This window comes from Lethenteron reissneri, chromosome 14, assembly GCF_015708825.2.
Source record: "Lethenteron reissneri isolate LAM-NWPU_2019-01 chromosome 14, ASM1570882v1, whole genome shotgun sequence".
Lineage (NCBI taxonomy): Eukaryota > Metazoa > Chordata > Hyperoartia > Petromyzontiformes > Petromyzontidae > Lethenteron > Lethenteron reissneri.
The window spans coordinates 527,616-549,330 of record NC_083792.1 but is presented as its reverse complement, the minus strand read 5'-3'; the positions used below and the strand labels follow the sequence as shown (position 1 = coordinate 549,330).

Below are 21,715 nucleotides of genomic sequence, written 5' to 3'. Positions count from 1 at the left end.
AATATTATGGGTTGATGATGATGATATCATATAGCGATTGACTCCAACACTTAAAACACTAAATATTACCCAGTTCACTACCACAATTATAAGCGACCGTGACTCATATTGACTGTTGTGATGTTGCCATTCCAGTTGGCTCAAGCGGTAATTAAATCACGAAGTAGCCGCACGCTGTAGAATACTGGGGTACAATCGCGACACTACAAACGAACACACATCGCTTGACTATATACTTAAACCTGTATAACAGCAGATTAACTTTGAGTACACACACGTGGAAAACAGATACATGCATAGATACAGATTGTAGACGCTTAAACAGATCCACAGGCGTAAAAATATACACACACAAAGGCAAAGGTGCCTTCTAGCCGGACCGAGACCGGCACGGTACACAAGGGGACGGTGTGGCCACACACCTAGGATGGTCATTTGAGGCTGAGTCGATCTAGTGGGAAGCCCAGGACTGGTTAAAATATTCTCCACTATTATTGGTCGCGTGCAGGAGTTGAACTCCGGTCGCCAGATTCGTAGCACAATGCGCTAATCACTACGACGCCACCGCCCCTGATTAGCCTTAATAGACTTTTGCTGTTCGCGAGCGCCTGTGAAGGCCAGAGCGGCACACAAGGCAGTGAATTAGCCAGTAACACGTCCGGCCGCCTTTGTCTCCCTAGTACTGATATTTACATACCGCACCAGGTGCTAATTTGAGACCGAGTCAACCTAATGGAGGCCCAGGACCGGTTCATATATTCGTTACCTGGTATTGGCCGTGAGCGGGAATCGAACTCAGGCCGTTGGGTTCGTAGCACAGCGCGCTAACTGCTGCACCACCGCTCCCCACACGCTGACGCGCACAAGCAGCACAACCTCCAAAGCAACGCACACGCTGTTATTTTGGCGCAGGATTAATTCCTGTTGCCTTTTATTTCCAGTTGTTGTTTCGCTTTGCATTAATGGTACGAGCCTAAACCCTTGTATATTAAAAAGGGCTTTTTTTCAATTCTTTGATTTATTTTTCCCCGGGGCAGTGTTCCTCCTGCACCATGACGCTGCCGCCCCGCTGTGCAGTGATTGCTGCTGTGAGGGAGACAGCAGCAGCAGCAGTGCGTGTGGAGAGATCTAATCCTGCCCTGACAGCAGCTGTGTGTCAAGGTGGCTCATAATGGCCATGTCTGAGCACTGGGCCATCACAAATGATATCCTTGGGTTCGAGTCGAATCACGGTGATGAATCACAATGATGCTCGTTTGACGATGCCAGCCCAGGCGCAAATGACTCCATAAAAAAAACCCCATTGCAATCAGTTTAAAGTTAGCACGTGGGGTTTGCAGGCAATATTATCTATGATTCATGACAGAAGTTGGGTTAGGCCACGTAATGGTGTGGCTACATTTGTGTTATGAAGAATTGAGTTTGACTTCTTGGATCTTGTCCTGAAGACACTTGACGCCGTTTCAAGCGAAACCTCGCGTATCTGCTCATTTTTGGTTTGCGCAAATCCTTCGTCGGCTCACCGGCGAGCAAGCTGACGCGATACGTCGCTTGTACCGGGTGACGATTTAATCTGTTTTGGCTGTGTAATATGGTGGAGGGTCTTAACGACACAAACTTCACCAGATAATTACGGCTGCTTAATCCAAACGTCAATTACGATTCTTCACGTAGAAGAAGACTCTGATGATGCAGACAGTGATGAGAAGGAAACTGGCACTATTTGGACACATATGTAGGATGGACAACAAGAGGACAATTAAAAGTGTGTTGTTGCTCGGAAAAATGGAAGGAAACGAAAACAGAGGAAGACCTCACAGAGAATGGCTTGACGACTTAAGCAGAGATTGGTGCCAGAAAGATGTGGCACTATTTGAGCACACTGGCACGAGACAGAGGAAAGTGGGAACAAATGGCGAAATGTGCAGTGGACACCTCTGGGCTATCTGCCCATATATCATGATGATGATGTTTTCGCAGCTAATGCGAGTCATAATTGATGTTAAGGTTAGGTTACGTAATGATCTGGACTAATCTGTATCTGAAGGCTCTCTACCACCCAACATTGGCAGACATATTCAATTGACACATGTGCAAGCGTTTAATGACGCACCAGTCATTAGTGTTTCAGCTCAGGTCAGCTTGACTTCCTCAATGGCATACTAACTCCCTGGTTCTTATCCTGAAGATGCTTGGTGCAGTTTCAATTGAAACGTTGCGTCTCTAAATGCTAAGATTTAGTCGTGAGAATTATTCATCAATCCACCAGTGAGTGAGCTGAAAAATTTACATTTGGCGCGTTAGACGCTTGTACACCGTGTACATATTTAGATTGTGTGGCGCTGTCGGGCAGTAGAGGGTCTTATGACTACGATATGGCTAGATCATTACGTGGCCCAACCCAAAAAAATCAATCATGAATCGTAAAAGCATGGCATTCTACGAGGGCTGATGGGATTTCATACGATGCATTGAGCACAGGGGGGCGTTCAGACTCCAGTTCTCATGGTCCACCACAGGGCACGCTGTACTGGACATCTGTGAAAAAGAGCCTACACAGCTCATCGGATTTCTCCAGACTAAATCAAGGTTCTGATTCACGTTTACCGGGCAACTACTACGTGCAACGCGTAATGGCAGAATACACATCGCAACTGAGATTGGTAAACACGGACTGGTTCTCTGTGGCGGCTGGCGAGGACCGGAGTTTGAGAGATAATTAAGTAAATAAATATAAATAGACATTTGTAACGTGCAAAACGATCGTAAAGATTCACGGACAAGTGCTTGGCAATTCGGTCAGCACTGGCGCCAACAAAAGCTTCAGTGTCCCTTTATGGTGGATGTTTTGTCCAACTCCGTCAATGATCGTTTATTCACTTTCGTGAGTGCTGAATGACCAATTGGTAGCGGCTGTTGCACGGCTAGTCTGCCATTGCTCGCTAGACCTGGAATGGGCCACACCGTGGCCCCAGCTCTCCTCTTGGGCATGGGTCTCGGCCTTCAGCTCGTATTGGTTGTGCTTTCGCCATCGGGGGTGTGATGATGCTTGCGTCATTTCACGTATTTGAGCAAAGCTGCTGCCAGCCGCTGCTGCTCATTCCTCTTCACTCGTCACGAGAGGTAAACTGAGCCATAATTTAATACCAATCCCGATTAATTTCTCTACATGTGCTATGAATAATGTCTGGTCGCGAGACTGAGATATTTTCCATATCTCAGAGTGAAACGCCTCTTAGCCGTGACCCTCTTATTCATAACGAGTATTGTCATGACTTAAAGCTTTCGTGACTGCAGGAATTCATATTCTTTGGGTCTTTTGGTAAAGTCACGTAGATAGGTTCAAAGAAAATAACAAAAACTATGACGTTTCGATCGTAACACAAGTGGTTGTCATCAGGAAAAAGGGGTTAGTCTCGAAAGGCAAACTGTTTATAAAGGTTTGAAATGGGCGTAGCCCAAGTGTCAGCAGCATGGGCAGCTAATGTAAATGTAAGTGATGGTACTCGTAGAGGGCGACGACGGTGCTGGTGGTGGGTCTCCACCAATTATAGGGCTGCCAAGTAATCATTGCACCTCACTTTACACACACTGTTGACGCTGGGGGTTGCTGCTAGAGGTGATGGTACTCTTTCGATTTAAAGCTTTCGTGACTGCAGGGATTCATCTTCTTGGTTCTTTCGGTAAAGTCACGTAGAAGGGAAGTAATAAAATAATAAAAATAAAACACAATAAAATAATTCTCACGACGTTTCGGCCACAACGCAAGCAGCCGTCCTCAGGTGAAAACCAGGTCCGTCGAGGCGACAGAGTCTGAATGAAACAGCACACGAGCTTGGAATATATATATGCTGAGCGCCTTGACAAAGGAATTTGCATATCAAGAGGAATTTAGCATATTTATGGGAAATGCAGGAATGTGATTAGTACTACATATGCATGTGCATTATGCAGGATTAACAGCATCAATGGTGTCGTAATTGTATAGTAAATATATAGCAGTGTGATACACATTAGGGTGGGTAGAATAATACATAGTGTTATATTAAAATGGATAAGGCAGCAACTGCAGCAGCAGCAGCAACTGCAGCAGCAGCAGCAACTGCAGAAGCAGCAGCAACTGCAGCAGCAGCAACTGCAGCAGCAGCAGCAACTGCAGCAGCAGCAACTGCAGCAGCAGCAGCAACTGCAGCAGCAGCAGCAACTGCAGCTCCCTTTGATGCTGTTAATCCTGCATAATGCACATGTAGTACTAATCACATTCCTGCATTTCCCATAAATATGCTAAATTCCTCTTGATATGCAAATTCATTTATCAAGGCGCCCAGCTTATATATATATGCTCCAAGCTCGTGTGCTGTTTCATTCAGACTCTGTCGCCTCGATGGACCTGGTTTTCACCTGAGGACGGCTGCTTGCGTTGTGGCCGAAACGTCGTGAGAATTATTTTATTGTGTTTTAATTTTATTATTTTATTACTTCCCTTCTACGTGACTTTACCGAAAGAACCAAGAAGGTGATGGTACTCAGGGCCAAGACGGCACTGGTGGTGGGCTTCCACCAATAAAGGGCTATTGCTAGTGGTGATGGTAATAGTGGGCAGTGATGGTCCCTGTGGTGGGCTTCCACCAATTAAAGGGCTGCCTGGTCTAAAATGGAAACATTACAGCCAGTTATGACTTAAACTGGTTGATAACGTCCTTCCAGTGATTGCTGAGTTTGTACCCATCTTCTCGGTTGTATATGTAATATTGTAAATTACGGCGGGAGACCACTTGACGGGTAGCACACTTTATTAACACTTTCCTTAGCCACAATAACACGTGTGGACAACTACAGCTCACGCTACACGTTCCACCCGGCTACACACACACGGGCTCTCCAGCCCCGTAGCTTCCAGGGGAACTCACAGACCCACCCCAGCTGGGGTATGGATCACGACCACTGGGTCCCGCAGCCCGGCCCTCACAAGGACGTCCAGCCGCGGGTCCCAAGGTCCCGCCTCTGAGCCACACAGGGTCCCGGCCCTTACAAGGACAGCGGGGCTAGGGGTCTCAGGGCCCTATCTCTTCCTCCTCCGTCTTCCGTCTTCACTGGTTACCAACTCCCCGAGCGCCCGCGCGCATCGCCTTTTATAGTCCTCCGCTCCCGAAGGGGCGGAGCCTATGCGGACCGCGATGTGAGCACCCACTCTAGTTGACCAATCACCACGCGCTGCCACACGATCCCTTTTGCCAGCGCGTGTCACCACCACATAACCAATCACCACGCACTGCCACACGATCCCTCACTGTCAGCGCGCGTCACCAATACACAGCCAATCACCACGCGCTGCCACGCAATCCCTACTGCCAGCGCGTATCACCACTACATATATATGGATGGCTTCATGAACTAATCTTTGTTGATAGCCAGTGGCTATCTTTGTTGATATCCACTGGCTATCAACAAAGATTAGTTCATGAAGCCATCCATATATACAGACACTAGCGGAAGTACCCGGTTTTGCCCGGGTGAAAAATATTTTTCTTAAAAACCTTACATATATATACACAGATACTAAGGTATTGTCAAAGCCCGGTGGGCTGTTTGTACATTTCTCCACCAACAAATATATAAGAGGCTTTCACAAGTCCAAAAAGTTGTAGAAAGTGTGGGTAAATAGTTGATGTCAAAAGGTTTCCGAAAATTGTGGTCTCCCCCCCCCCCTCAAAAAATATCTTTAACCCTCGTAGGTATATATACTAACAACACCTTACATACAACAGAGGAAGTGGTATCTATTGACTCTGTAGTAGTATCTACTGACTGTACCGTAGTATCTACTGAGCCAGTAGTAGCTACTTACTGTGCAGTAGTATTTAGTGACTGTAATAACTACTGACCATAGTAGTATTTACTGGGCCTACAGTAGTATCTACCGACTATATACTCGTAACGACTAACTGTATAGTATCTGCTGACTCTATAGTTGTATCCACTGACTATAGTAGTAACTACAAAATCTATAGCAGTATCTACTCACTCTATAATAGTATCTACTGACTCTAGTAGCTACTCACCGTGGTAGTATGTACTGACTGTATAGTAGTATATACTGACTGTAGCAGTATTGATTGACTGTAGCGGTATATACTGACTGTTTTAGTATTTACTATAGCGGTATCTACCAACTCGATAGCAGTATCTACTATCGCTACAGCAGTGTATACCGACTGAGGTCGTACCTGCTATCACTACAGCAGTGCATACTGCTGTGTTGGTACCTGTTATGATGACAGCAGTGCATATTGTGGTGGAACCTGCTATGATTACAGCAGTGCATACTGCTGTGGTGGTATCTGCTATGATGAGAGGAGTACATATTGTGGTGGTGGTACCTGGTATGATAACAGCAGTACATACCGAGTGTGGTGGCACCTGCTATGACGACAGCTGTACATACTGTGGTGGTACCTGCTATGATGACAGCAGTACATTCTGTGGTGGTGGTACCTGCTATGATTACAGCAGTGCATATTGACTGTACTCATCATTCACCCTCACCATTCACCACTCACAACTCACCCTTACCACTCATCCTCACCACTCACCACTCCCACTCACTATTCACCATTCACCCTCACAACTCACCACTCACCAATCTCCCTCACCAATCTCCCTCACCAATCTCCCTCACCACTCACCCTCACCACTAACCCTCACCACTCTCCCTCACCACTCTCCCTCACCACTCACCACTCACTCTCACCATTCACCCTCACCATTCAGCCTCACCACTCACCCTCACCACACAACCTCACCCTCACTACTCACCATTCATCCTCACCAATCACCACTGACCACTCTCCACTAACCCTCACTACTCAACCTCACCACTCACCCTCAAAACTAACCACTCTCTCACCACTCACCCTCACCACTCAGCACTCACCCTCACCACTCACCCTCACCACTCACCCATCACCACTCACAACCGCCACTCACCCTCACCACTCACCCTCACCACTCACCCTCACAACAACCACTCACCCTCACTACCAAAAACTACACATGTGTTAGTCCCTGGGTAGTAAGTGTTATTTTCTATACGCTGACATCTCAAAAAGTTACAAATTGGAGAAAATTCCCCTCAAACTTAGTTTTTGAGATACAGACAGTGACCAAAATTTTAATCGTAAATATATATATATTTTTTACCAAAAACTACACATGTGTTAGTCTCTGGGTAGTAAGTGTTATTTTCTATACGCTGACATCTCAAAAGTTACAAATGGGAGAAAATTCCCCTCAAACTTAATTTTTTTTGACACGGACAGTGATATTTACAAATGGAGCTATTTTGCTAGGAGAAAACGTGTGCATTTGTGTAATTCTTTCCTTTATATAAAGTTCTGGTCACAAAAGCAACATGTATGGGGAATAATATCCATCTTATATACTTAGGAGGCTTAAGCAATATAAAAATAACACTTTTTACCCAGGGAAAAATCGTGGTGCATAGTGTATATTTACTATCATCAAACATAACTTAATCCCTAACATATTTTAATATATAAGAGTGATACAAAATAGTAAACATAAATATTTAAATGTTTTAACTGAGCTGTGGAGTTGCGTGACTAACCTCGTAGCTTTTCGACGGAAATAAGAATCTCCGCGATTGTTTGAAGATATCGGGGAGGGTGGGGGGAAGGTAAACACGCCCACTTATGACATCCCCCCCCCCACCGAACACGGAGCAACGCCGCGAGTGTGTGCGAGTCTGAGAGTGTGAGTCTGTCTGAATGTGTGCGAGTCTGAAAGTGTGAGAGCGAGTGTATGTGTGAGTCTGAGTGTTAGAGTGAGTCTGTGTGTGTGAGTCTGAGTGTGAGAGTGAGTTTGTGTGTGAGTGTGAGTGTATGTGTGTGTGTGAGAGTGACTGTATGTGTGTGTGTGTGAGTCTGAGAGTGTGAGAGTGGAGTGTATGTGTGTGTGTGAGTCTGAGAGTGTGTGTGTGTGAGTCTGAGAGAGTGAGTGGTGAGTCTGAGAGTGTGAGAGTAAACATAATCTCATTGAATATCACCCGTACTGAAAGTGCAAATGTGAAGAAGTTGGAGCGAAAGTTTAAAGAGATTTATTTATTTAAATAAAAAAAGTTGTCAAAAATTGTAAATATTAAAAACTACACATGTGTTAGTACCTGGGTAGTAAGTGTTATTTTCTATACGCTGACATCTCAAAAGTTACAAATGGGAGAAAATTCCCCTCAAACTTAATTTTTTTTGACACGGACAGTGATATTTACAAATGGAGCTATTTTGCTAGGAAAAACCTGTGCATTTGTGTAATTCTTTCCTTTATATAAAGTTCTGGTCACAAAAGCAACATGTATGGGGAATAATATCCATCTTATATACTTAGGAGGCTTAAGCAATATGTATTTTCCCCCAGGGCAACGCTGGGTATATTGAGTTTATACCACAAAGTCGTCGCCTGACAGAGTTGCGTGTCGAGGCCTAGTACCGTGCAGAGCCTCCGGCCTCGCCTAGATTGCCCACCCGGCTGAGGCTGGGTACTGGAGCCATTACGCCCCCCCCCCCCCCCCGCGCTACGATAATACTGTCTAATCGCTATAATTTTATTATCTACCGACCCTATAATAGTAATTGCACACATTGGGGTGGGGGGGGGGGGAGTGAAGAGGACGTGAAACTTTGATGAATTTACCTCAGAGTCGCGTGTTAATGCGTGCGCATATTTTTAACGGGAATTAAAAATGGCGTCCACCCCGCAGCGAAGTTGTTGCTACCCGTTGCCAGGGGCAACCGCCGTGGTCCGCGCCGGCCGGCAATATTAAATAAATAAAGGTTTCAATAAATAACTAAAAAGAAATCTCACTAAATCGATCATCGGGCCGATTTAAAGTTTAGAGACGAAAAATCGGAAATGCCTAAGTTTACCGCGGGCCGGGGCGTGCTCACCTGCAAAATTTAATCTCGGCAAACCCCACGGTCCGAGAGCTAAATCCCCCGGAAGGGAGCGTACGCAGACGGACGGACAGACAGACAGATAGACAGACAGACAGACAAAAAATTAATTATATAGGTTAGATATACATAATTTCAACCGAGCGTTTCTTGTAAATTGAACTCCACTGCGATTGTTCTTATTATTTAAATGTTGAGTCAACGTTGCAATGTGGTTGGAACTCTCGGTGCAACGTTGCCTCAACGTTGCACGTTTTACTGGGTAGGTCCTCCTCACTGTGTCGTGGGTGCGCTTGTCTCATTGTCACTGCGCACGCATGCATGCAGTCAACAACTCACACCACGTGGGTTCATCATCAGCGTCTATACAACTCTTCCATTGTCTGTACTTGTGTATGTCCGAGCGGTAGTGTAATGGTTAGCGCACCGCACCACTAACTCGACAAACCGAGTTCGATTCCTGCTCACGGCCAACACCAGTGACGATTATCTGAACCGGTCCTGGGCATCCCCTAGGTCGACTCAGCCTCAAGTTAGTACCTGGTGCAGTGTGTAAACATCGCCACTAGGGAGACAAAGGCGGTTGGGCGTGGTGCTCGCCACCCACCCCCTTGTGTACCGTGCCGGCCTTCATAGGTGCTCGCTAATCGCACTTGCCCCAAAAGTCTGTTAAAGCGATGTGAGGGATCTTTGTCTCTCTTTTGGGTATGTATCCTCACTCAGAGGAGGAGTTGGAGGCATTGCCGATTGACCTGAAGCGTGCTACTAAGAGGTGGGGCTTTACCATCAGCCCCTCCAAAACTAAGCACCTGCCTGGGTATTTTGTGTCATCAAACACCCCACAAACCTGAACTCCCCATTGGTGATAGGGCAGTGTCCTTGTGACCAGCTACAGCAGAGATCTCAGTCTGAATCATTCGAGTGGCATTATCTTTCCATCGGCTGCTTAACGCTGTGTGGAAGCTACCTGGTCTGTCGCTCCGCACAAAGCCGAAATTCCGGTCTTCTCGGCCACAGACATGCCCTCTCCATTCTCTTCCCTTGCGAAACGTGGACCCTCGTAATGGAACATCTTAAACATTTAGGCTGGCCTGTCTGTGATCCATCCTGGATTTAACCAGGCTGGATCGTGTGAGGAGCTCGCAAATCCTTAAACATCTCGGCAAAGTCCCAACAGTGAGCTCCTCCGGCAGGCAAGGCTGCATTGGCTGGGTCATGCAGCCCGCACATGCCGGCCATCGCATGCCCAAACAGCTTTTGTTCGGCCGGATAGAGGGAACTAAACGGGCACGGCACAGGCTCGAGAAGAGATGGAATTACGTGGTGCGAGCAGATATGGAGCTGAGTGGACTTGCCAATGACTAATATCAGCGGTGTCAAGATCGGCCTCTGTGTAGGAGGCTCGTGAAGGACGCTACTGGGCAGTTGGAGGTAGTCGTCCTCCAACAACAACGGAGGGCGGAGGAGCCACGCTCACAACAACGAGCAAACTGGCACAGTAGGGGGCACAGGTGGTGCATCTGCCAGTCATCTCAGTCAACCCATGGCACCTGAGTCTGTCCCGTGACCTGCCAGCGGGCTTTCTACACTTCACGTGGCCTTAAAGTGCACTTAGCTTGGCATAATTGCCATGGTGCCGTCACCGCCACTTAGTGACGAATGGCGGTTGTTGTGTTGTATGTACTGTATGTACCACTTTTAACACATTATGCAAATCCACATTGTTCAAGCTACATGTACAACTGTGGTATCGATAGAAAATCCCGTCGTCTGTAGATGTGCAAGGCAAAATCATTTTTATTCGTGATCCTTCTTTGCCAAGGTCATGATGGGGGCCGCTTATGTGTACTACAAAATTATAAACCCAGGGACCCTAATGCGCTTATGAGCAATACGAAATCGAATGTCCCTCTGCTGGCCACGCGGACCAAACGCCAACCTCGCAACAGGCGTCCCTAGCAACACACATCCCTAGCAACAGGCGTTCCGAACAACGGCATCTCTAGCAATAGGCGCCCCTAGCAACAGGCATTCCTAGCAACAGGCATCCCTAGCAACAGGTGTGTCTAGCAACAGCCGTCCCTAGCAACGGCCGGGACTGCAGGCCGCGATATGGAGGCGTCAGGCAGCTCGGTGACCGGTCGAGGTAAGAATGAGAATGCGCGAGACGAACGAGTGATTGAATCTGGGAGGAATTAAACAAATTTTACCTAAAAACACTCTTACTAAATTATTTCACAATTCTGCTTAAATGTACTGTGCAATTCAACAAAATCAAAGGTTTTACTGCTTTTCGCCAGAATATAGCATGGTGTCAATGAAAAATATATAACTGCGTAAACGCCAGACGAATGAGAGTGAGAGGATTGAGTGAGTCAATGAATGAGATGTATAAGTAACTTAATGAGGAAGGAATGAGTCAGTGAATGTGGCACGAGTAAAATATCGGAGAAAATAAACACATATTTCATAACAATAATCCTGTACGGTACACATAAATAGAATCGACATACTTACGGTAGTTAAGTTGCACAATAACACAAGTAGATAATAACACTTATAATGCAAAAAAACCATTAATCATTTATACTGTCAATTTGTAAGTTGTACTTACCTTGCTCGATGATGGGGGCGTGATAATGATAATACCACTTTGGCGGTCATCGGCGCACTTGCCGCCACATGTTCCCGAATCGGCTTCTTGTTCTTTTTCACACCGCAAAGTGCTCGCTTGACGCGTGGTAATGCAGAGCGTACACCGTTATAACGTGGAACTCACACCATCATAACGTGGAACTCACACCGTCATAAGGTGGAACTCACACCGTTATAACGTGGAACTCACACCATCATAACGTGGAACTCACACCGTCATAAGGTGGAACTCACACCGTTATAACGTGGAACTCACACCGTCATAAGGTGGAACTCACACCGTTATAACGTGGGAACTCACACCGTTATAACGTGGAACTCACACCGTTATAACGTGGAACTCACACTGTTATAACGTGGAACTCACACCGTTATAACGTGGAACTCACACCGTCATAAGGTGGAACTCACACCGTTATAACGTGGAACTCACACCGTCATAAGGTGGAACTCACACCGTTATAACGTGGAACTCACACCGTTATAACGTGGAACTCACACTGTTATAACGTGGAACTCACACCGTTATAACGTGGAACTCACACCGTCATAAGGTGGAACTCACACCGTTATAACGTGGAACTCACACTGTTATAACGTGGTATCTGAGCAGTCGACGTCGAAAACTACTTTCTCGAACTGCGCAGCTGAGCGGTGCAGTGAAACCGTACACGGAATGATACAGCAACACAGCGGTCTACCCTCAATTAGTTGTCCTGCCATCTCCATGTGTGTGCGTACGCCGTATCCTGCCCAACTTTGTCACACGGCATCTATATGCGCGGCATAACGCATCGGCATCGGCCGCGTTAAACGAGGAGGGTTCCCTCACTCGCCACGTGGCGGCGGCTCACCAGCAGACGCACTTGTCACCCCTTACTTGCACTTGCTTTATTTAGCTACACTCATTACTTTCTCCTGCCTTTTTACTCTTGCTCTCACTTCCTCGCTTAAACGCTGTTAGACCCCGAAATAAAAAGTCAATAAAAAAAACTCCCATCACAAACGAAAGCAAAAATAGCACGAAGGGCACTTGAAGAGTAAAACTATTCCAGCAAGTGGAATCGCGAGAGCGGAGGGCACAGTCCAGTCAGCGTGCCGTGAAATTTAAAGCGCCCCTCGTCGTGATGCGGACCTTGCGACATCGCGAATAGTCCAAGGGAAAAAGCGCACCAAAGTCGAACTACTATACAAATAGAAAGTGGCGAATGGTCGAATTTCCGCGAAATAAACGAATCCGCTAATGAAGAGGTTTTACTGTTACGGTGTTAAGTGGTGTAGTGAAATTGTGTAGAGTCGTGGTGTAAGTGTCTACTGCAGTGGTGTAGTGTATTGACGGCGTGTAATCCTGCAGGGGTGTGCTGTAGTGGGGGCGGTGCGGGGTGGAGGTGAGCAGACCACATTCCCGATGTGTGGGTTTGGTGAATGTGCCGTGAGTCGGCCTGGCGCGTGCGCGCGTGCCCACGATGAGGCCGTGGCTGGTGAGCGTGGCCGGTGATGTCTGCCGGGTTTCAGGAGAGTCGTGTGCCAGTAAAGTGGTGCCTGGTGAGTGTCTGCCGAGTGGCGAGGTGTCAGGGATGTCTGGTGTGGGGTCAGACTGGTGAGTGGTGGTGTCGTGGGAATGGTGAGTGGCGTCTGGTGAGTGGCGTCTGGTTGGTCACTGACAGTGGTGTAAGGTGAGCGGTAAACAGGCCACCTCGTCAGGTGGTGAGTGTCTGGTGAGTGTTGGGGGTGGCCAATAGAAGAGGGGGCAGAGTTCGTGGTGGAGAAATCAGTAAGGGGAGAATTGTTGAAATCATGGGGATGAGCCGATAGAGAAGCTAACCCCGTCTATCGGACGTGCTGCCGTGCAGTCATCATCACGAGTCACAGTCCTTTGTTAAACCACTGTTGGATGAAGGCCTCCCCACTCCGTGTCACTAATGAGAGTGTTTCGCCATACTTCACCACGCTCGTAAGTGCGGCTTTTGTGAAGGGGTGGCCAATGGAACGGGGTGAAAGGGGTGCCTAACCACTGCGCCACCACTCCTCTCATTTTTTTGTAAACGTATAATTGGTTGATATTTTGACTTTGCTGCTATTTTTCGTATTTTATTTATCACATGGGATGTGTGTTGTTTTGTTTGCGATACGTTTTAAAAGAAACTCTATCAATGCCCTCTCATCTAAGTTTTCGTAAAGTTTACCCGGCCATGTGGAGACTGCAGAGAAAGCCTCTGTACTGACACCTCATAACCCATTACGTCTGGAGGGAAATCTTCTGTGCTGACACCACGTAACCCATCAAGCCTTGAGGGAAATCCTCTGTGCTGACACCCCCTAACCCATCAAGCCTGGATGTAGACCCTCTGTGCTGACACCACCTAACCCATCAAGCCTGGAGGGAAACCCTCTGTGCTGACACCACCTAACCCATCAAACCTGGAGGGAAACCCTCTGTGCTGACACCACCTAACCCATCAAACCTGGAGGGAAACCCTCTGTGCTGACACCACCTAACCCATCAAGCCTGGAGAAAAACCCTCTGTGCTGACACCACGTAACCCATCAAGCCTGGAGGGAAATCCTCTGTGCTGACACCACCTAACCCATCAAGCCTGGAGGGAAATCCTCTGTGCTGATACCACGTAACCCATCAAGCCTGGTGGGAAATCCTCTGTGCTGACACCACCTAACCCATCAAGCCTGGAGGTAGACCCTCTGTGCTGACACCACCTAACCCATCAAGCCTGGAGGGAAATCCTCTGTGCTGATACCACGTAACCCATCAAGCCTGGTGGGAAATCCTCTGTGCTGACACCACCTAACCCATCAAGCCTGGAGGGAAATCCTCTGTGTTGACACGGTGGTCCGGTCCTTGCGTCAGGGTTTGGGGGTCGAGAAGGCGGAGTTTCGCCTCCGCCTCTCTTCCTCTCACCTCTTCCTCCTCGTCGTCGTCTCTCCCTCTCTCGTTCATCGACCCCGAACCTGGGACTCGAACTCATGACCCGGAGCGAGCGGTGCGGATTTCGCGGAGGTGCAACAGAGCGAGAGAGACAGTATTCGAGTGAGTTGGCAAAGCAGTGAGAGAGTAAGTATGGCTGTCCGTGTGTGTGTGCGTGTCACACACACACACACGTGTCCGTCTGTAACTGCCGCGTGTACACGCGTGTATGTGTGTGCAGCACACGGCGCAATCTGTGTTTAGACGTGTACACGTGTTCGAGTGTGTACGCGTACAGCATAAGTAATGTACAGCATAGTTCATATACTGCACCCGCATCTGTGTGCACGTGTGTACTCTACAGTGAGTTTACACGTGTGTGCGCATGGTGTGTGTTTGCATGGTGTGTGTGCATGGTGTGTAATCTACAGTGAAGGTGCACACTAGTGGCCGTTCACAACACTTGCCCCAACAGTACAAGCGCGCGTGTGTACAGTCGAAGTGCGCGTGTGTGTACAAGTGTCTGTTATTTTCTTTGAACCTATCTACGTGACTACCGAACTACCGAAAGACCCAAGAATATGTCTGTACAAGTGTCTGTACACACTGCAGAGTACAAGTGTGTACTGTATCTACAAGAGCACACTCGTGCACGTACAAGAGCACACACTGCTTGTATTGTGTAATTTTTATACTTTAAAATTCCGTCACCCTCGTTCGAAAGGCTGCCCTTTTAAAAGTTTAGTTGCATTTTATTTGAGCATTTTTCTTGCGTCTTCGTCGCCTGCCGGGGGGAAGCTTCGCTGTGTCTTGTGTCACCAGAGGCTGGGAGTGCTGCTGCTGCACCGTGCTCTGTCTGGGTGGAGCGCTGCGCTACGGACCCGGCCGCCCGAGTTCGATTCCCGTTCACGGCCAATAACCAGTGACGATTATCTCATCCGGCCGTGGGCCTTCCCTAGGTCGACTCAGCCTCAAATAAGTACCTGGTACGGTGTGTAGACATCGCCGCTAGGGAGACAAAGGCGGCCGGGCGTGGTGCTGGCCACTCACCCCCTCGTGTCACACAGTGCCGTCCTTCATAGGTGCTTGCTAACATCACTTGCCCCAAAAGTCTGTTATGGCTATACGGGGGGTCTTTGTGTGTACTACTGTGTGTGTGTGTGTGTATCCCTGTGTATGTGTGTCTGTGTGTATCCATGTGTGTGTGTCTGTGTGTATCCCTCTGTGTGTGTGTCTGTGTGTACACCTGTGTGTATTTGTGTGTAGGCCTGTGTGTGTGTACCCCTGTGTGTGTGTCTGTGTATACCCCTGTGTGTGTGTCTGTGTATACCCCTGTGTGTGTGTGTGCCCCTGTGTGTGTCTGTGTGTACTCCTGGATGTGTGTCTGTGTGTACCCCTGGATGTGTGTCTGCGTGTACCCCTGGATGTGTGTCTGTGTGTACCCCTGTGTGTGTGTCTGCGGGGAGCGGTAGTGTAGCGGTTAGCGCGCTGCGCTATGAACCCGGCGACACGAGTTCGATTCCCGCTCACGGCCAACACCAGTGACGATTATCTGAACCGGTACCGGGCCTCCCCTAGGTCGACTCAGCCTCAAATGAGTACCTGGTACGGTGTGTAAACATCGCCACTGGGGAGACAAAGGCGGTCGGGCGTGGTTGCTGGCCACCCACCCCCTCGTGTACCGTTCCGGCCTTCATAGGTGCTCGCTAACAGCACTTGCCCCTACAGTCTGTTAAGGCTATACGGGGGATCTTTGTGTGTGTCTGTGCGTACCCCTGTGTATGTGTGTGTGTCTGTGTGTACCCCTGGATGTGTGTGTCTGTGTGTACGCCTGTGTGTATTTGTGTGTACCCCGTGTGTGTGTTTGTGTGTACCCCTGTGTGTGTGTTTGTGTGTATCCCTGTGTGTGTGTGTCTGTGTGTACGCCTGTGTGTATTTGTGTGTACCCCTGTGTGTGTGTCTGTGTGTGTGTACCCCTGTGTGTGTGTCTGTGTGTGTGTACCCCTGTGTGTGTGTCTGTGGGTACCCCTGTGTGTGTGTCTGTGTGTACGTCTGTGTGTATTTGTGTGTACCCCTGTGTGTTTGTCTGTGTGTATGCCTGTGTGTGTGTCTGTGTATCCCTGTGTGTGTGTCTGTGTATACCCCAGTGTGTGTCTGTGCGTACCCCTGTGTGTGTCTGTGTGTACCCCTGTGTGTGTGTGTCTACCCCTGTGTGTGTGTCTGTGTGTACCCCTGTGTGTGTACCCCTGTGTGTGTCTGTGTGTGTGTACCCCTGTGTGTGTTTGTTTGTGTGGGGGGCAGTCGCGTAGTGGTTAGCGCGCTGCAGTATGAACCCGGCTATCCGAGTTCGATTCCCACACACGTCCAACACCAGTGACGATTATCTAAACCGGTCCTGGACCTCCCCTAGGTTGACTTAGCCTCAAATGAGTACCTGGTGCGGTGTGTAAACATCGCCACTTGGGAGACAAAGGCAAGCTGGGCGGAGTGTTGGCCACCCTCCCCCTCGCTAACAGGACTTGTCCCAAACAGTCTGTTAAAGGCTATACGGGGGATCTTTGTCATTGTGTGTCGTCGCACGCTCGTGAAGCTTCAGCACTACAATGTCACCCATCGTACATTGAGGAGTGGCCATCGGTGCCGGAACGTGACTTGGATCCCACTTAGGTTCACTCAGCCTTAACCGAGTACACAGTGATGTGCGTTGACACCAAATCAGTATCTCCTCTTCCCCGTCTGCCCCGACTCGGAGATGGGGGACACTCCACATTACCATGGCAGGTACCAGTCTTCACACGGCGCCCCCCGCCCCCCACTTGTTCACCTCGCACAAAGTAGTAGAACCACCTTGGCTTTTTGAACCCCCTGAAGGTCAGGTAGCATAGGAGTCGGCCCTCGACTGGGATTGGAACCTGCGATGCCTGATTGACAGCAGGGTGCGGAGCTCGCTGACACCGCAGCTGCCCTTTGAGGCCGAATGGAGGGGGTTGCGTGGGGGTGGTGGTACTCCTGCTGTGTTTGTACCCTGCGCTCACAGCAAAGTGGAGGTTGTGTCACTTTTATTCAGGCATTGGGGGTGGCATTTGGGCGCCGTGGTGGCTAGGAGATGTCAACTACCTCGCCTGGTATGCAGCAGGTCATGGGTTCGATCCCGACCCGGACGCCTACTGTATATTTGGAGTTTGCGTCTCTCTCTCTCCCCGGGGTCATGTGGCGTTTTCTCTGGATCCTCCCGGTTTTCCCTCCACATTTAGAATCGACATGCGTTCATGGTATTTTTCTGCTATAAATTTCCACTTGATCAGCCACTTAATCTGGAGTTATCATTTGCGATAGCTAGGTCACTTCTGAAAAATAGCTATATAGCTAATTGGCCTTACCTGGTGAAATAAAAAATAGTTTAGTTCAGTTTTATTCACCAGCTTTGGAAGGCCTCACCCACCAGTGGGAAATCACATCCTTATGCCAGGGCCAGTATATCTATCCATAGGATGAGCATTGTTCCCTAACACGAAGTTTCACTCGATTTACTGATTCTCAGATGGATGATGATGACGATGATGATCCGAGGTGACCCTGACCTGGGATGTGAACCTATAACTCGTAACTCTCGTGAAATCCCACGAGTCGGGCAATCAGGCTGAGGCTACGGTAGTAGCCCCGTGCGGCGTGAAAGAGGAGGTGTGCCGGTGAGCCTGCCCCTGTGGCACGCGCCGCCGCTGCCGCCACCGCGCAGGGACATCCGCGGTGACATCCACGATGCCAGCGGTGACATCCGCGGTGCCCAACCGTACCCCGGGGTGTCCTCGTGCAATCGCCATGGCTCCTTGCTTCTTCTGCACAATTTAAAATGGCCGCCTTTGTTAATGAGCATTGTTCCCTAACACGAAGTTTCACTCGATTTGCTGATTCTCAGATGGATGATGATGACGATGATGATTTGAGGTGACCCTGACCTGGGATGTGAACCTATAACTCGTAACTCTCGTGAAATCCCACGAGTCGGGCAATCAGGCCGAGGTTACGGTAGTAGCCCCGTGCGGCGTGAGAGAGGAGGTGTGCCGGTGAGCCTGCCCCTGTGGCACGCGCCGCCGCTGCCGCCACCGCGCAGGGACATCCGCGGTGACATCCACGATGCCAGCGGTGACATCCGCGGTGCCCAACCGTACCCCGGGGTGTCCTCGTGCAACCGCCATGGCTCCTTGCTTCTTTCTTCTGCACAAGTTAAAATGGCCGCCTTTGTTAAACGCGCCAAAAACAGCAACATTTTTGCCATTTTTTTTGTACGAATGTTGGCCGCGCCGTCGCGTTTGTAGGTCGATGAAGGATACGATTGTGGGTTGTGATGGTCTAGGATTATGTTGCTTACGTTTGAGTAGGCGTGCGGTTGGAGGGAGAATGTGGATGATTTTTTTTTTTCCAAAAGCTGCAACCATTTAATAAAATAAACTCCGGCGTCTCCCAGACCGGTGTCCGGTGCCGCACCGCCTGGTTCTGCCACCCCGTTGGCATCGGCTCTATGAGCCGCGTGGCGCCACCTCTGACCTCGGCGTGTCTCCGCTGTGCTTCGAGTCCTCGTTATTATTGAACGGGTTTGGGGGCTTCCTGGGGTTGTGATTCCATGCGAGGATTGGGCCGTCCCGTCGGTCATGCAGCAAGAACGTACGCCGTCGTCTCGTGATGATTGTGCGACCAAGCTGCTGCGGGGCGTTTAGCTGTTCCTCTGACGTTCTTGTGAATTGTCATTGACTGTAATGAATTAATGTTGTCTTTTACGTGATGAGCCCAGTAAAGGTGGCACTTCTCAACTCTTTTACTCTTTTGGATGAGTACCGCCAGTTTCTCACTCTGTATGGCTACCAGCGTCACATTTTGTCAGGAAGGAAGAACATTCGAACTCCACTGTACAGATGGTACAGAAAAAGTCTACTTGCTGTACTGTCCCACACAGGCTCCACCTTGTCTGTCAGACGAGGAGTGTGGAATTCACTGCGTCACGGCTGGCATCCCGCCATGGTTAAACAATCACACTCTGGGCACGTATGCTCAGGGCTAGAGTGTGTGTGAGGTTATTTTTGATTTGTCAACAAATTGACTTCAGAGTAGCGTCTATAATTTAATTGCGGGCATTCACTAAATACATAACTCTGCAGCGCGGAAGAATTCGATGTTTGACTTATGAGAACTTTGGACCTGATCGCGCTGTCGGTGGCGTGTTGTGTTTGTTTACGATAACACCGCTGTATACACGGTGTCAGTGCCCCGCGAGCGGCTCTGAAAATATGCCACCATCGGCCCATGCGTGCACTGGTTTTTATCAACAAAAATCTTACCTAAATTTGGGAGTTGTTGGGGTCCTTTCCTTGACTTGCAGAGCTCCTTGGCAGCACCAGGCTGTGATGACTATGCCCGTGGCCTCTAATCCAGCACTGTGGAGGCAGCAGCGAGGCTTGGTGGATCGCGGATGTTGCGAAACTCCCTCCCCATTGGCATCGAGGAGGTTCCATACCCTGACTTGCCAAGGAGCAGGCGGCACAGCAAAAAAATGTGGATGCCACCTGTTTCATCTGTTTGGGATAGAGTGTTGTCCCCTTGAGCATGCAGGTTTTCTCCGAGAGCTCCGGTTTTCCCCCCACATGTAAAGACTCATAATGCCTTCATATATTGAGGACTGCAGATCTTGTGACAGGGAGAATTAGGTGCTGGCTCACCGGCTCACTGGCTAACCGGCTCCCTTTCCCACTTGTCTGGTTCCTCGCTTCTCCCAGTCGTTATCTTTCTTCGAAGAGCGAGCGTATGCTCTGCGGCACGTCGAAAGTTGACATTACTATTATCATTATCGTCATCATCACGTGTATTGTGTGTGTTTTTTTTTATTTAAAAAGTTGCCAAGCACAGGCCCAAAGGATCGAAATGTTAGGGGTCCACCGTGGCCTCCGTACCGTACGTGCGGTTTCAGAATGAAGCTCCTTCGCAGCGTCTCCCACTCGTGGAGCTCGGAAAACCGTGCTCACCGTCAGGATTCACATCTGTGAGCAGTGGCGGAAACTCTAAATTCAAGAGAGACATGGTCAGGGGACTCCAGAGCAATTAGCGTCGTAGTTCTGTAAATCGTAGTTAATTGTATTTGCATTGTATTCGTGAATGCAATTCTACATAATGATGATGCTGCTGCTGAAATTGTAATTACAATTGACACCTGGTCTACTCCGCAGGACAGTCACTGTGGACTCTCCAAGAAGTTGGAGTAATCTCTCAAGACCCCATCAGGGACCAGTCTGACTGACTCTTCCCTTCAGGGACCAGTCTGTCTGACTCTTCCCTTCAGGGACCAGTCTGACTCTTCCCATCAGGGACCAGTCTCTCTGTCTCTTCCCATCAGGGACCAGTCTGTCTGTCTCTTCCCATCAGGGACCAGTCTGACTGTCTCTTCCCATCAGGGACCAGTCTGTCTCTTCCCATCAGGGACCAGTCTGGCTCTTCCCATCAGGGACCAGCCTGACTCTTCCCATCAGGGACCAGTCTGACTCTTCCCATCAGGGACCAGTCTGACTGTCTCTTCCCATCAGGGACCAGTCTGACTGTCTCTTCCCATCAGGGACCAGTCTGACTCTTCCCATCAGGGACCAGTCTGTCTGACTCTTCCCGTCAGGGACCAGTCTGACTGTCTATTCCCATCAAGAGACTGATCTTTCTGTCTATTCCCATCAGAACCCAATCCTTCTGTTTAATCCCATCACAGACCGGTCTGTCTCTCTGTCTATAGTTGAAAGTTAAAAGTGTTTCTGCTCCCATGGATGTTCAGTACTCCAGATTGGCAGCCCAGAGTCGGTGGTGGAAATTCCACATTACGTCGGGGGTCAGTTTCTGTACAACACGTGTGGAAGGTGCTGTGAGGGTGCTGTGTTAGTGGGGGGCGCATCGGGAAGGTGCTGTGAGGGTGCTGTGTTAGTGGGGGGCACATCGGGAAGGTGCTGTGAGGGTCCAGTGTTAGTGGGGGGCGCATCGGGAAGTCGCTGTGAGGGTGCAGTGTTAGTGGGGGGCGCATGTGGAAGGCGCTGTGAGGGGGTGGTGTTGGTAGTTTTGTGTTTTTTTCCCTCTTACCCTCTCTCTGTCTGGGGAGCTGTACAGAGTTGGTGTTTGTGGCAGGCCGTAGGACACCCTGTCG

General features: G+C 49.1%; 1 protein-coding gene across 20 annotated transcripts in view; it reads left to right on the top strand.

The window, feature by feature from the left end:
* Window positions 1–10,620: 10,620 nt before the first annotated feature.
* LOC133342210 (spidroin-1-like) overlaps window positions 10,621–21,715 on the top strand; it is a 194,649-nt gene continuing 183,554 nt past the window's right edge. For 5 of the 20 annotated variants that reach the window (XM_061551188.1, XM_061551191.1, XM_061551184.1 and 2 more), the window contains exon 1: window positions 10,624–11,115. The gene's annotated coding sequence lies outside the window, so the exon portion shown is untranslated. Of the gene's footprint in view, window positions 11,116–12,212; window positions 13,170–14,259; window positions 14,695–21,715 lie in introns of those variants that run through there. The other 15 variants (XM_061551192.1, XM_061551194.1, XM_061551198.1 and 12 more) reach the window with 10 other exon arrangements.